Source organism: Peromyscus californicus, unplaced genomic scaffold (assembly GCF_007827085.1).
Source record: "Peromyscus californicus insignis strain IS unplaced genomic scaffold, ASM782708v3 Scaffold_4__1_contigs__length_199733344, whole genome shotgun sequence".
Classification (NCBI taxonomy): domain Eukaryota; kingdom Metazoa; phylum Chordata; class Mammalia; order Rodentia; family Cricetidae; genus Peromyscus; species Peromyscus californicus.
The window spans coordinates 52019905-52035648 of record NW_026294562.1 but is presented as its reverse complement, the minus strand read 5'-3'; positions in this window follow the sequence as shown (position 1 = coordinate 52035648).

Sequence of the window (15744 nt, the reverse complement as noted above, 5' to 3'; positions counted from 1 at the left end):
TGATTGGTTGGCAGGGCCTACTAGTAGGTACCTCAGAGGTAGAGAAAGAGAAGAGGACAGGAAGGCCAGGTGTGGGAGAAAACTAAAGGCCTGCTGTTCCAGCGATCTAATCCCAGACAGCCTGAGAGAGGGAAAGGCAAACCCCCGTGCCCCCAGGGGCAGCTGGGTGGCATCTCAACAGCTGGGCAGACCTTAGCACACCAGTCTTTTCTGAAGGCTCTCCTGAGCACCTGGATAAGATGGGAGTTGACCGACAAGCTCGTCGTCGTGCAGGAAGAGCACAGACTCCGGGGAGCACTGGTTCTCAGTCTTCACTGAGTGAGACAGTTGCCAGGACATTTACCAAACATGCAGCTTCTCCGGCTCTCTCTCGGGAGTCTGGTGCTGCGTCCTTGGAGACGTTGCATTTTTATCAAGTGCTGCAGGAGCCTGGGAGATTTGGGTGGTCTTGGGAACCACACTTCCGGAAGCCCCAATTTACAGTTTGACCCTGAGCCTTAGAATGAAGCCAGCCTCCTCCTCCCTGCCTGGGCTCTCCCTCCTCCCACCTCTTCACTCCCTAAGGAGGCTGAGCTCGCAGGTGATTCTGGACTCTGTGTAAGTCCAGAAAGGGGGGGAATAGCTACTTCACCATGACCTTGACTACTTTTCTAATCACAGCGAACAATAAAGCTGGTGTTATCCCGAGAGTCTGCTGAGACCCGCCACAACCTTGGAGGAAAAGCAGCCAGCCCTCCCTGCCACCCTGTCCCTGTCCTTAGTTAGACAGAGACGGGACAGGACTGATGTGGGCCTCAGTCTGTTCATCTGAAAGGGGGGTGAGAATAAGTGTTGCTCTGCTGCAGGATGAGAGTGAGGGATGACAGACAAGTCAGCCCCGGGGGAGATCTGCAAAGCACGGTGCCTGGGTCCCATCGGACAGGTGCAGACTCTCCTGGCCCAAGTGCTACTTTGCACTTGTAATGTACAGCCTGGGCTGAGAATCGCTGTGGATTCTTACTTTGCTTTCCCTCTCTGCCCCAACACACACTGACACTCAGAGGAGAGCTTACCACCTACAGGTGGTTTTACACACACACACACACACACACACACACACACACACACACACACACACAGATGTTTGCCATGTCCACATGAGGGTATGAGTTTGGATCCGCAGCACCTACCCATGTAAAAAGCGGGGTATGACATGCCTCTATGACCCTGGTGCTGAGTGGGACAGACAGTAGGATACCTGGAACTCACTGGCCAGCTGTTCTGGTCAGTGTGGGCTCCAGGTTCAGTGAAGAGACCCTGTCTCAAAAAAATAAGGTGGTGGTTAGGTGTGGTGGCATATGTCTCTAATTGCATCCCTTGGGAAGCAGAGGCAGGCAGATCTCTGTGAGTTCAAGGCCAGCCTGATCTACATAGTGAATGTCAGGCCAGCCAGAGATACACAGTGAGACCCTGTATCAAACAAATAAATAAAGTGGAGAGCCATGAGACAGACAACCAACAATGACCATGGTCTCCACATGCATGTCTGTGCACATACATATGCACACCCCCACCATCAACATGTTTTATTTGAGGCATGTTCTCATGGAGCCCAGGATAACTATGAATTTTTTGTGTTTCTCAGGAGGACCTTGAACTTCTAATGCTCCTGCTTCTACTTCCTGGGAGCTAAGATTACAGGTGTGAACCACCATACCTAGTTTATACAGTGCTAGGGATCCAGTGCAAGACTTCATGCATATTAGGCAAGCACTCCTCCCACTGAGAAATAGCCACAGCCTAATAAATACATATATATTTAAATTAAAGTTGAACAAGTTCCGGTCACAGTGATGCTAGCATTCTGTTTTAGATTAAAAAAAAAAAAAAAAGCAAACCCTGACTTTGATGGATTCCTGCATCCCTTATGTTGGCCACTAGAGGGAACCATTGACTTGGTTCTCACTGGGGAAGCCTGCCTGGTCCAGATGTCCAGGTGTCAGTGAAGATCGGAGCTGCCTTTAGAAGGCTCTATTGTCTCCCGAGCATTACCAGTAGCTATAGAATCCTTTGAAAGAGCTGGGAGGTGCTGGATCCCTTCTTCCCTTTTCCATGAAACCCATGCTCCTCACCGTTAGCCCGGCAATCCCTATAGACCTCTTCATGGTGCTGCTCCCTGCCCACCCCAGACGTGCCAAGATGTCTCCAGAGACACTCTGTGAACAAGCTGCTCCTGGACCCACTCCACTCTAGGCACACTCCAACATAAGACATGGTCTCCCACAGATCTCAGACACGAAAACGTTTCCAGCCAACCAAGCAGACCTCAGGTAAACAGTAAAGCCGAAGACATACCAGGGAGGATGCAGGACCCCAGAATGACCCCTGTAAGGAGAGTGCACAACTCAGCCAAGACCATTCTTTTTTTATTTTCCATGCCACAAAGAAGTTATTCAACAGAACATCTCTGATGCCAGCATAGAATCCATTCTAACTCCTGCCTCTAAGAAGTCAGAGTTGAGTGACAATTAGAGAAATTTTTTTTTTTTTTTTTTTTTTTTTGGTTTTTCGAGACAGGGTTTCTCTGTGTAGCTTTGCGCCTTTCCTGGAACTCACTTGGTAGCCCAGGCTGGCCTCGAACTCACAGAGATCCGCCTGGCTCTGCCTCCCAAGTGCTGGGATTAAAGGCGTGTGCCACCACCGCCCGGCGAGAAATATTTTAAAACCTCCTGCAGAAAGTGAAAGCAACAATGTCTAAGGGACCAGGGAAACTTACAGAGGGGGAGCATTGGAGTTGGGGCTTGAAACAGGAATAGGAGCTCACAGAACTGAGATGTAGGTGCAAAAGAACAGCCCATGGCAAGTCATAGAGGCATTACTGGGGGACAGTTGAGTATAACACACTCAGGGGACACTGGAGCTCAAGGCAGACCTTTTGCCCGAGGTCACATCACTATCAATGATCTAAGACTAGGACCTGGGACTCTAAATCTTCTGACTTTGGATCCTGGGCCCTTTCTACCCCCAACCATGACCTCTGCTCTGGAAGGGGGCTATCCAGGACCTGAGACTTACCTGTTAGGGTCTCTGTTGGGGTTGAAGGGAGGTCTGAAGGATGAGGGGTATGCAGAGAAGACTTTGATGGTAGCAGAGCCCATGCTCTCGAGCCCCCTGGTAGAGAACCATGTCAGAGAGCAGGTAGAGCACAGCTGGGCTAACGGGTGAAAGTTCCAGACCCAGAACATTATAGCCTTCTCATCTAGGATCACCATAGCAACAGGAGCATCACAGAGGACCTGACCTCTGCCAGGCAGGTAGAAGAGGACCAGACTTGGCAGAGGGCAGTAGGCAGGAGACCCTGGGGTGGGCCCAGTGGGTCTGGCTGCTGTCTCCAGGCTCTGCATAGGGTGCCTGCCAGCCCACTCTCCTCCCCTGGGCCAGTCACAGAATAAATAGGGCAGAAGCCAAGAGGAAGAAAGAGGTAGATGAACACAGCTGACAGGGAGGCAGAGGACATATAGTAGTGCCACTCCAGGGACAGGAAGGAAGACAGTCAACACCTCTTCCCTGACACCAGGCAGACCTGATTGCTAAAGCTCTGGGGACTCTGACACATAACCTCTGATCGCTTCAGAGGGACAAGGACAACGTAAGGCAGGGAAAGGCTGGGATACATCAGTCCAGCATCACCAAAGCCATATCAGGCCAATGAGATAGTACAGAACAGATCAGAAACAACAGAAAAAGAGTCACAAGGTGAGAATTCAGCACAGCCTGGGGGAGAGCTGGGATCCCTGAGCTGTGCTCTGCTTCACGGACTGCAGCCTGTGGAGACCAGCCAGGTGAGGCTCTGACCCTACCCCTACCTTTTCACTCCATCCCCACCTGTTCAATGAATTTGTTTTAAAAACCAGGGCCCCTGCATTCTGAGAACATAGTGTAATGCTGAGCTGAGTAATTTGTTTTTATTTTTTTGTTTTTATGTGTATGGATGTTTTGACTGCATGTTTATCTGGGTAACACATGCATGTCTGATACCGCTGGCAGCCAGAAGAGGGTATAGGGTCCCTTGAGACTTGAGTTATAGACGGTTGTAACCACCATGTGGGTGCTGGGGTTCAAAGCCAGGTCCTCTGGAAGAATAGCCAGTTCTCTGAACTGGTGAGCCACCTCTGCAGTCCCATGAATGAGTTCTTGATGGAACTACGTACTACATAGTCTAAGCTCCCAGGGTTCTAGAAGGCATAGTCTTTTCTCCAAGGGCTCCTCAGCTTCAGTGAATTGTTTATATGTCCGTCTCCTCCTAGAACATGGACTCTTACATGGAGACCCTTTAGCATGCACACCATACAGAGGTTTGTTAGAGATGCAAGACTCTCAAGTTCCACCCCAAAGCCCCTGAGTCATAATCTGCATTTACTTTTTTCAATTACGTTTATTTATTGGTTTGTGTGTGTGCATGCTTGAGTACCACAATACACATGTAGAGGTCAGAGGACAACTTTTGGGAGTTAGGTCTCTCCTTCCATCGTGTTGGTCGCAGGCATCCAACTCAGTCTTGGCTGCAAGCACTCTTCTGGGCTGAGCCATCTTGCCAACTGGGAATCTGCATTTTAAACAAGTTCTCCAGCTGAGTCCAGTGTACAATCTAAATTAAGAGGTTGGCTTCAGATGATAATGAAAGAGAAAAGTATGTTATTATTTACATTTCAAAGCATTGAACTCTTTCGTTTGTTTTTTAGACAGCCCCTGAACTTGATTTGTATCTGAAGATGACCTTGAACTCCTAATCTTCCTACCTCCATTTCCCAAGTGTTGAGGTTGCAGGCCCAATTTATGCCATGCTGGGGATCGAACCCAGGGTCTCTTGCATGCCAGGCAAGCACTCCATCGACTAAGATACACCCCAGACCTCTTTATACTTAGTTGAAAATGTTCTTTGACACATAAAACTTTTTACTTTTCCTGAATTTTGATCTTGCCAAATCTAAGGTCCTGGCTATTTGCTTACTCCCTGTTCTCTTCCAAGAATTTTACGGTTTCAGCTCCTACACTTAGGATCTGACACATTTTTAGTTCATTTTTGCAGATGGTGTGAGGTAAAGGTCCAAGGGCTTATGCTGCATATGGATAAGCAGGTGTCCAAGCACGCTTTGTTGGAAAGCTTTGTTTCCCTCATTGAATGGTTTTGGCACTGTTGTTAAAGATCAGTCTGTGACAGATGTATCCATTTCTGGAGTCTCTGCTCAATTCCATTGATCTCTGTGTCTGTCCTGAGGCCAATACTACACTTGTTGCTTGTTTGGTTTTGGTTTGATTTTCCTTTTTCTTTTGCATGTGCATGAATGTGTAATATGTATGTGTGGTGTACATATGTGTATGTGTAATATGTGTCTGGGTATGTGTGTGCATGCATATTGAGGCCCTAGGTCGATGTCAGTGTCTTCCTCAATGGCTCACTACTTCACTTACTCAGGCAGGCTCTCTTGCTGAACCGAGAACTCACCAATTCTGGCTAGGCTAACTAGCCAACCTGCCACAGGGATACCCTGCCTCTGTCCCCCAAGTGCTAGAATGACAGGTGTGTGTTAAGCCTCAAATGCTGGGACAAATGGCCAGGGTGCCTATTTAACATGTCAAAGTGAACCTGGCCACCAGGGTCTCCCAGCATCTCTCAGCCCCTAGCTGTTAGGGCTCCGACTGGCTTGCATACCCCCCCCCCCCCCCCCCCCGAACTCTCCAGCCCAGGGGGATGGGCTGCTCTTCCCTGTGTAATGCAACCGTTTTGCACCTTTAGCACCTTTGAGCCTCCTGGGTGCTGCACCAGGTTCCTCTCTCTCCCCTCTCCCTTCCATCAAACACCTTAAATGCAATAATCAACGGATCTATGAAAAGTTTTGAAGACCATTATCTATTAAGTATATCTGATTTTAGGCTTAACCTTGAAACATACAGGAGGCTAAATAAAGCTTGTCACTAAATGAATTACACAACAATTTACAAGTTAGTGGCTTTTATAAGATTAGGATCGTATAGCTTCATTCGTTAAGTTCGAACTTTAAAAGTTTGAGTTGGATTTAATTGAAGATAAACTTTTTTTTTTTTTTTTTGGGTTTTCGAGACAGGGTTTCTCTGTAGTTTTGTGCCTTTCCTGGAACTCACTTTGTAGACCAGGCTGGCCTCGAACTCACAGTGATCCGCCTGCCTCTGCCTCCCAAGTGCTGGGATTAAAGGCGTGCGCCACCACCGCCCGGCTGAAGATAAACTTTTACCATTACAGAATACCAGGTTTTTTTTTTTAATCCAAATAGATAAAGCTTAACAAATGAAGCAAAGACAACGAAGCTAGACAACTATTACCGTGAACCTGAGCAGACCTTGGGAATTTATAAATCTCATTTATCAAATCTATCTTATTTATCAGACGTATGTTGTTACTTACCTAAATTTTCTAGAAGCTGGATGTTGGTTAGTAGCACAGATAAGTAAGTAGTTAGACATGCATCTCAAATCCACGTTTGTTAATCTGAGTAGACTTCTGTCTTAGTCAGGGTTTCTGTTGCTGCAACAGAACACCATCACCAAAAAGCAAGTCGGGGAGGGAAGGGTTTATTCTACTTACACCTCCATATTGCTGCTTATCACCAAAGGAAGTCAGGACAGGAACTCCAGTGGGGCAGGAACCTGGAGGCAGGAGCTGATACGGAGGCCATGAAAGGGTGTTGCTTACCGGCTTGTTCCCCATGGCTTGCTCAGTCTGCTTTCTTATAGAACTCAGGACCACTAGCCCAGGGGTGGCCCCACCCACAGTGGACTGGGACCTCCGTCAATCACTAGTTAAGAAAATGCCTCACAGCTGGATCTTATGGAGGCCTTTTCTCAATTGAGGTTCCTTCCTTTTCAGACAACTCCAGTTTGTGTGTCAAGTTGACATACGACTAGTCAGTACACCTTCTATAATCTTAAGTTTTCACCATCATATACAGGCTTCTCAGCCATTTGCGCCAGACTTAACAGCATGCGCCATCAAGCCCTTATTTATACAGTGGCAGGCGGTGAGTAGGCATGCTGTTTTGAAATCAAAAAGTGTAAGTGAGGCTTGGTGGGTGAGACGACGAGCTAAGTTCAATCCCCACAAGTGGAAGGAGAGAAAGTTGTCCTTTGATTTCCACACTTGCACCATTGCACTTGTGCACCAACACACACACACACACACACACACACACACACATCAAATAAGCAAATGCAAAAAAGAAGTATGGGTTCTCCAACTTTAGTTATTTAGGATGTGGCTTGGGTTCATTTCTGTTACTGTAATGAAACACCCGACAGATACTCTTTCAGGGAGGAGGGCTTGTTTGGTTTATGATTCCAGGTCACAGCCCATCATTTTGGGGAAGTGGAGGCAGTTGGAACTTGAAGTAGCTAGTCATATACATAGTTAGGAGCAGGAAAGAAACGATGATCCGTGCCATCAGTTCAGCTTTCCTTGTCTGCCCTTATGCGGTCCAGGACCAAACCCCAGGGAATGGGGTCTCCTACTTTCAGCCTGGGTCTTCCCACAACAATTAATCAAGAGAATCCCCCACAGGCATGTCCACAGGCCAACCTGACCATGACAATCCCTCTTGGAGACTCTTCTGAAGTGATTCTAGATTGTGTCAAGTTGACAATTTCAGTGAACCATTGCCTTGACATTCCTATGAATTTTAGGATCCCCTTGCCACTTCTGAAGAATGACAGAATTGTGACAGGATGATTTTGATTCTGTAGGTCACTCTATCATGTATATCATATTAGTCTTCCTGTCTGTGAACATGGGCTGTCTGTTCATTTACTTAGATCTCTTTCATTTAACAATAGTTTGTAGTTTTTATTGCGTAAATTTATTTATTTATTTATTCATTTGTTGATTTACTATCTATCTATCTATCTATCTATCTATCTATCTATCTATCTATCTATCTATTTATTTTGAGACAGAGTGTCTCTACAAAGCCCTGGCTGTCCTGGAACTAGTTTGACCAGGCTGGCCTCAAACCCACAGAAATCTGTCTGCCTTTGCTTCCCAAGTGCTGGTATTAAAGGGCTGCACCAGCATGCCTGGCACAGTGTGTAAGTCTTACATACCCTCTTGGTTAAAAATCTTCTCTTTTTGTTTTTTGATAGTATTGCAACCAGAATTGTTTTGTTGACTCACTTTTGGAGTCTTGCCAGCAGACAGAAATGGAACTGCTCCGTAGCTGTCCTTCTTTGTCAGTGTCACATTTTTTTTGTGTTCTGTGTCTTGTACATGCTAGACAAGCTGTCTGCCACTGTACTATATCCAAAACCCTTAGTATCATGAGGCAAAGTATGTAGGTCAGGTGTAGCAAGTCTTTCTCTGGACTGCCAGCTCCCAAATAATGACACACAGAGACTTATTATTAATTATGAAAGCTTGGCTTTAGCTTAGACTTATCCCACTAGCTCTTATAACTTAAATTAACCCATTTATTTTAATCTATGTTCCATCACATGGCTCGTTACTTCATCTCTTCGTACGGCTCATGCTGCTTTCTCCAGGTCTCTCTGGCAGCTCTTCTTCCCTAAATCCTCTCTGTGTCCCCAGAAGGCCCGCCTAACCTCTTCCTGCCTAGCTACTGACCATTCAGCTCTTTATTAAACCAATCACAGTGACACGTCTTCACACAGTGTAAAGGAATATTCTGCAACAGTCAGGCTGGCCTTGAACTTGTGATCTTCTTAGCTTATGCCAGGACTTCAAGCAACAACTGATTTTTTTTTCCCTTATGGTTTTTCAAGATAGGGTTTCTCTGTGTAGCCTTGGTGTCCTAGAACTCACTCTGTAGACCAGGCTGGCCTTAAACTCAGAGATCCATCTGCCTCTCCCTCCTGAGAGCAGGGATTAAAGGTGAGCAGCAACTGATTTTTATGTTTGCTCTTATATCTTGCAATTCCACTGAATTTATCTACTAGCTATAACAGATTTGGTGTGACTTTTATTTAGTGTGTGTGTGTGTGTGTGTGTGTGTGAGAGAGAGAGAGAGAGAGAGAGAGAGAGCACATGTGTGTGTGTGTGTGTGCTTGTGTGCTTGTGCTGTTAATCCAGGACTTTGCACATGCCAGGCAGGCATTCTGTCACTAAACTGCATCTCCAGCTCTTGTTGGGAGTAGAGCTTGGTATTTGGAATAAAACCCCGGTATGGATCCAGGCTGGCCTGGGACTTATATAGCCCAGGTTTTGAACTTGCAATCTTCACTCACCTGGCTTCCAAATGCTAGGATTCCCAGCATGCAGTATCTTGCCTGGCCCCTTCCCTGATATTTACCAGTTTTCCATGTTTAGTCTGTCTGTCTGTCTCTCTCTCTCTGTAACTTGGATTGCTAAGTTCTCTTAGTAGTTGTCCTGGGAAATGCCTTTACTGTCTTTATCTTGCTTTACTTATTTTTGAAATGAGGTCTCTCCTTGTAGATCAGGATGGCCTTGAACTCACAGAGATCCACCTGCCTCAGCCTCCTGAGTGCTGGGATTAAAGACATGCACCTCCATACCTGGCTCAAATTAATCTTTGGCTACTTTTGAGTTCAAAGTCACCTTGGGTGACATGAGAACCTGTCTCAAAATAAATAAATAAAATTTAAAACATTTCTGTCACCAAGCTGGAGCCCATGCCTTGAGCACATGAACATTTTAGGGGACATGTCAGACCCAAACTACAGCACATGTGTAGATAACCCAATAGCTCACACAGCCCAAAAAAAAAAAAAAGAAAAAAAAAGAAACAAAACAAAACAAAAAAACCTTAAAATATAGCAGTGAATGGGTCTGTGGTGGTGCAAGCTTTTAATTCCAGCACTCAGGAGGCAGAGGTAGGCAGATCTCTGTCATCGGATGTTTCTTGTCATAATCGCCTGTTTCCAAATAACCAGCAGCCACTTCCCAAATTACCACACAGGGGCTTATATTAATTACAAATGCTTGGCTGGTGTCTCAGGCTTATTACTGACTAGCTCTTAAACTTAAATTAACCCATAATTCTTTTCTTTTTTTTTTTTTTTTTTGGTTTTTTCGAGACAGGGTTTCTCTGTGTAGCTTTGCGCCTTTCCTGGATCTCGCTCTGTAGACCAGGCTGGCCTCGAACTCACAGAGATCCGCCTGGCTCTGCCTCCCGAGTGCTGGGATTAAAGGCGTGCGCCACCACCGCCCGGCAACCCATAATTCTTATCTGTGTTTAGCCACGTGGCTCGGTACTTCTCTCAGTGTGGCGTTCTCATCCTGCTTCTCGGCATTTGCTGGAGGCTCTCTGACTCCGCCTTCCTCTTCCCAGAATTCTCCTAGTCTGGCTCTCTCACTCGATCTCTTGCTGCCCAGCTATTGGCCAATCAGCTTTTTATTAGCAAATGAGATTAATACATATTCATAGGGTAGAAAAGGATTGTTCCACAGCAGATCTCTGTGAGTTCAAGGCCAGCTTGGTCTACATAGTGAGTTCCAGGACAGCCAAGGCTACACACAGAATTCCTGTCTTGAAAAACAGACTAACAATCCCCCCAAACCCAACCAAATAAATGCTTCAGTGTTTTGTTTCCATCCTCCATCCTTCCTTGTTCCCCTCTAGCTTCTGGGATTTACACATCACCGTATCTCTAAAAACCATCTGTACTGGTGGCTTTTTAGTCATCAGTTTGAGATATTAGCTGTTGGCTTCCTATTTGGTAGATGAAGATGTCCTCCTCCAATTAGTACCATGGGTTAAAACAGAAGACGGGGTGAGAAGACAGCCAAGTTAGTAAAGCACTTGCCTCGCAGGCTGGAGGACCTGAGCTGGGTTCCCAGAAGCAATCCTAGAATCCACGTTGGAAAGTCAGTGGTGGTGTGCACACGTCTTCCCATTGGTGGATGTGGGGTCAACAGGTCTTCTGTTACTCATTTTGGAATCTTTGCTTGCCTGCCTTTGAGACAGTCTTGTGTAGGTCAGGGTCTTCAGTCATTTTCTTTCTTTTTTCTTTTTATTTATTTATTTTTTTAACTTACTTTTGAGTTTGGTTTCCTTCATATTAGGAGGCTTCACACAATTGGTTGATAATCTTCGGTTGCCTGTTTATAGCCAAGAACTCTGGAAGTGGAGCTGGCAAGATGGCTCATTGGGCAAAGGCACTTTCTGCCAAGCCTGATGACCTAAGTTAAGTCCCTGGGACCCACATGGAAGGAGACAACCAACTCCCACAAGTTCCCTTCTGACTGACAGGTGTGCACTGTGGCACACATGAACCCCCACCCCCAATAAATAATATAAACTTGTTTGTTTTGTTTTAAGACAGGGTTTCTCTGTGTAGTCCTGTAGTCCTGGCTGTCTTGGAACTCCCTCTGTAGACCAGGCTGGTCTCAAATTCAGAGATCCGTCTGCCTCTGCTTCCAGAATGCTGGGGTCAAAGGCATATGCCACCACTCCCAGGTATAAGAATAATTTTTAAAGTTAAAGAACTTTTAAGGGGCAAAAGAGTAGCATGGAAACTCCAGGGCCAGCTTGGGCTACACACATAGCAAGACCCAAGAGCCCGCCTTATGTCTCAAAAATAAAAAAGTGAAAGCTCGGTGTGGTGACACCTGTGAGAAACAGAAGTAAGAAGATTAGGAACCCAAGGTATGTGCTCTGGGCTCTATAGGGAATTTGAGTTCAGCTTGGGCAACATGAGACCCCATCTCAGTACAAAACAAAACATTGATGAAATGTTCCTGTAATAGTCAACCTCACCATATACTGTTTTTGTTGTTGTTGTTGTTGTTTGCTTGGTTGGTTTTTGTTTTTTGAGACAAGGTTTCTTTGTGTATCTCTGGCAGTCATGGAACTAGCTCTGCAGATCAGGCTGTCTTCGAACTCAGAGACCTGCCTGCTTCTGTCTACCAAGTGCTGGAATTAAAGGCATGTACCACCATGGCCCCCTTCCATACACTGTTCTTAGCCAGATGGTTACACTAGTCTTAGGCTTCTTTCTCAGGTTGGCCAGAGTCCCAAAGAGAGGTGTTTGGAGGGTAAAAGTTTGACAGTCAAGTGAGAGAAGGTGTGTGTGTATGTGTGTGTGCGTGTGTGTGTGCGAGTGCGAGTGCGTGTGCGTGTGCGTGTGCGTGTGCGTGTGCGTGTGCGTGTGCGTGTGTGTGTGTGTGTGTGTGTGTGTGTGTGTGTGTGTGTGTGTGTGTTGGATCTCAGTGTTCAGCATGCCTGCAATTGCTAAACTCCCTCGGGCAGCCATAGGCCCAAAGACATTGTTTTACTATCTCCAGAGAGTAATTTCCAGTCTTATGCAGGATTCAGAAAGGGCAGCTGCCCAGTGGCATGAAGGAAACAGACTCGGTGATCCAATTGCTTCTCAGTTTGCTTGGAACCAGGGCTCTATGCTTAGGCCATTATTGCAAATGCAGACATCTCTGCTGCCGCCAAGCCCAGGCATTCTGTTTCCCAGCTCTGTCCATTAGTCTGCTGATACTCATCCCCTGATGGCAGATTTATCTAATCGCTCCTTGAAGCTCTTACAGTTTTTGCTTTAAATATTTTATTAGGTATCTATTAATTTAGAACTATATTATCTTTCGGATGAATTTAACTTCTATTTTTTTTATTTTTTATTTGTTGACAGTTTCATACATGTATATAATGAATCTCAACCATTTCCACCTCATTCTCCTCTCGCACGCCCTTCCTTCTCCCTCCCAGAAGGTGTCCTGCCGCTTCTATGTCTTCTTTCCGTGTGTGACCCACAGTGTTTAGTTAGGGTTGCCTGCATGAGCACTGGTGGGAGATTATCTCCTGGGGTAGGGACAACTTGTCAGTGGCTGCACTACTGAAGAAAATTGCTCCCTTCTCCCCCAGCAACCATCGGCTGCTGGTAGTCCATCAGGGATGAGTGGAACATCATAAGTACTTCCACCATCCAAGAAGAAATGTTGAAGAAGGGCCCACTCTTTTTTTTTTTTTTCCGAGACAGGGTTTCTCTGTGTAGCTTTGCGCCTTTCCTGGAACTCACAGAGATCTGCCTGGCTCTGTCTCCCAAGTGCTGGGATTAAAGGCATGCGCCACCATCGCCCAGCAAAGGGCCCCCTCTTGTGCAGGTACCTGTGAGTTCATGTGCGCAACAGCTGTGTCACGCCCAGAAGACAAAGGTTCTCAGCACTCCTCCCAGCTCTTACATTTGGATATAGCCTCCAGAGATTCAGTTCTCTCTCTTGCTCTGTCTAATTCGTTGTTTTGTTTTGTTTTTTTTTTTTTTGGTTTTTCGAGACAGGGTTTCTCTGTGTAGCTTTGCGCCTTTCCTGGAACTCACTTGGTAGTTCAGGCTGGCCTCGAACTCACAGAGATCCGCCTGGCTCTGCCTCCCGAGTGCTGGGATTAAAGGCGTGCACCACCACCGCCCGGCCTAATTCGTTGTTTAACCCCTTGTTTTGAAAACATAAATATTCATTTGGCCATTTAAATTCTTTTTCTGTTCTCCTTAATGATCTCATGTAGCTTATTAGCCTTAACTTCATCTATAACCTTTCTGCTTTGCATAAAGAAGCCTAATATCTGGAGCCCCAAGGCACCCAAATCTGTTTGTGGGTTGTTTCTGCTGACCCTCACTTATCGTGGCTAGCATCTTTATGTGCTGGTGGTCTCGGACTGACAGCTCCCTGCTCATTGCTGACTAATGGGAATTCTGCACAAATAAATTCAGATACTCTCTCCAAAGATTCACATATAGTTCTATCAAAGGATGTCACCAACATGGAATACTGTGGCTCTCCTCAAGGACTCTGGGTGCACGTAGTTGCTCCACATCCAGCTCCCACTCTCCCTGCTGGTCCTGCTCCCTGCTTCGGTTGCTTCATCCTTGCTTTCCTTTGGAAGGAAGGAGATGGCTTTTGGAGATCTTGGCAGACAAGGCCTCAAATAACCGTGGTGTCTCTGTAGGATTTATTTGTTTGTTCAGAGTAACATTACATTGCACAAGCTGGTCTTCAACTTTGGACTTAAATCATCCTCCTGTCTCAAGTAGCTGGAATCACAGATGAGCTCTCCCATGCCTGGCTTAGGGTATTCGTTTTCAGTAACAGAAGGGCTCCTCATTGCTTCAAGTCAACACATCATGAGGAGCAGAAATGTCTGGTGATTCTGCATGCCTTCTAGGGCCTTCTTGCTTTGAGGCAGGATTTCAGGAGGCCCAGGCTGACCTTAGATTTATGTAGCCAAAGCTGACCTTGAAGAACTCTTCATCTTCCTGCCTTTACCTCCCAAGCACAGGGGTTACAGGCCTACATCACTGTGCTTGGCCCTTAGAGCCCCCCTTTAGACATGGAAATCCAGTCACATCACACATCTGCCTAAATCTCCCGATGACTTCCCTTCGTCCTTATGTACAAAGTCTAAACTCAGGATATACCCCCGCCACTCCCATGATCTGGTCCCTAAATCTCACATTAGCCCATATCTTCCAATCATTTCATTCCCTCTCTCTAATTTCTCTCTTCAACATTTTTTTTTTCTAGACTCTAGGTCCAGGTTAGGAGTTGCTGGGAGATCCTCCAGAGTACCCCATACTTCCCTTATCTGGGTGTCTTCCACATGGTGCTCCAGTCAGCTGTCTGGACCTCATCCCCTACACACCACCACCTCCCAAGTTGTACTTCATGAATGGAGAGATGCTCTCTTGATCACTAACATATCCTACTCCAGCATCAGGTCAATTTAAGTGACTGGCTGAGCATCTGCTGGGTTCCCAGTGTTTTTCGTAATGATTCTTGTGAATTCTTGATCTGTTAAAGATGTGGCCCCTTTGCCATTGGCTGAGCATGTTCCCAGATTATTTGCCTTTTAGCGTTGGTTACTTTTGTCATGGGATGATGAGGGTGAGAGTGAGGGCTTGGAAAACTTTTCGGTGTTAATATGAACAGATCAATTGATTCTCTTCTGTCTCTATCCTGTCCAGTATGCTCAAGTTGACCAAGTCTCCCTTACTGGAGATTTGATGAGTAAATGGTCACTTTTATTTTCTGCTGCCAGCAGGGCCTGGATCATTCCACTCTCTTGCTAATAGAATGAATGAATGAATAAATGAATGAATGAATGAATGGCTAAAACAAAATGTAAACAGTGCTCCTAAGAGCATTTAGAACAAATTCCAGGAGGCTGAAGTGATGGCTCAGTGGTTAAGAGCACTTGACTGCTCTTCCAGAGGTCCTGAGGTCAATTCCCAACAACCACATGGTGGCTCACAACCATCTGTAAATGAGATCAGATTCCTTCTTCTGGTATATACATAAAAACACACGAATAAATAAATCTAAAAAAAAAAAAACAAATTCCAAATTCTTTAGCTTGGTCTCTGAGGCTCCAAGCCTGATACTCTCTTCCCAGCCTTTTCTGGATGCTCCCCAACCCCCCTGCATTGAGCCTAAGCTCCAGGCAGGATGAAGGGTCTCTCTCTCTCTCTCTCTCTCTCTCTCTCTCTCTCTCTCTCTCTCTCTGGATATATTTGCTTTTGCCACTCCCAAATTTGCTGGTCCCTAAGCACAAAATGCCCCATTTCTAAGTAGATCTTTAAATCTTACATATTCCTCAAGTTCTACTGTTTCTAAAAAGTCTCACTTTCAGCCCTCAGGAGCTTGAGGCAGGAATGTTGCCATTAGCTCCAGGCCAGCCAGGTTTCACAGTGAGACCCTATTCCAGAAAAACTAGAAACTTGGGCTGATGGGCTGGCTCAGCGGGTTAGGGGCACTTGCCGATAAGC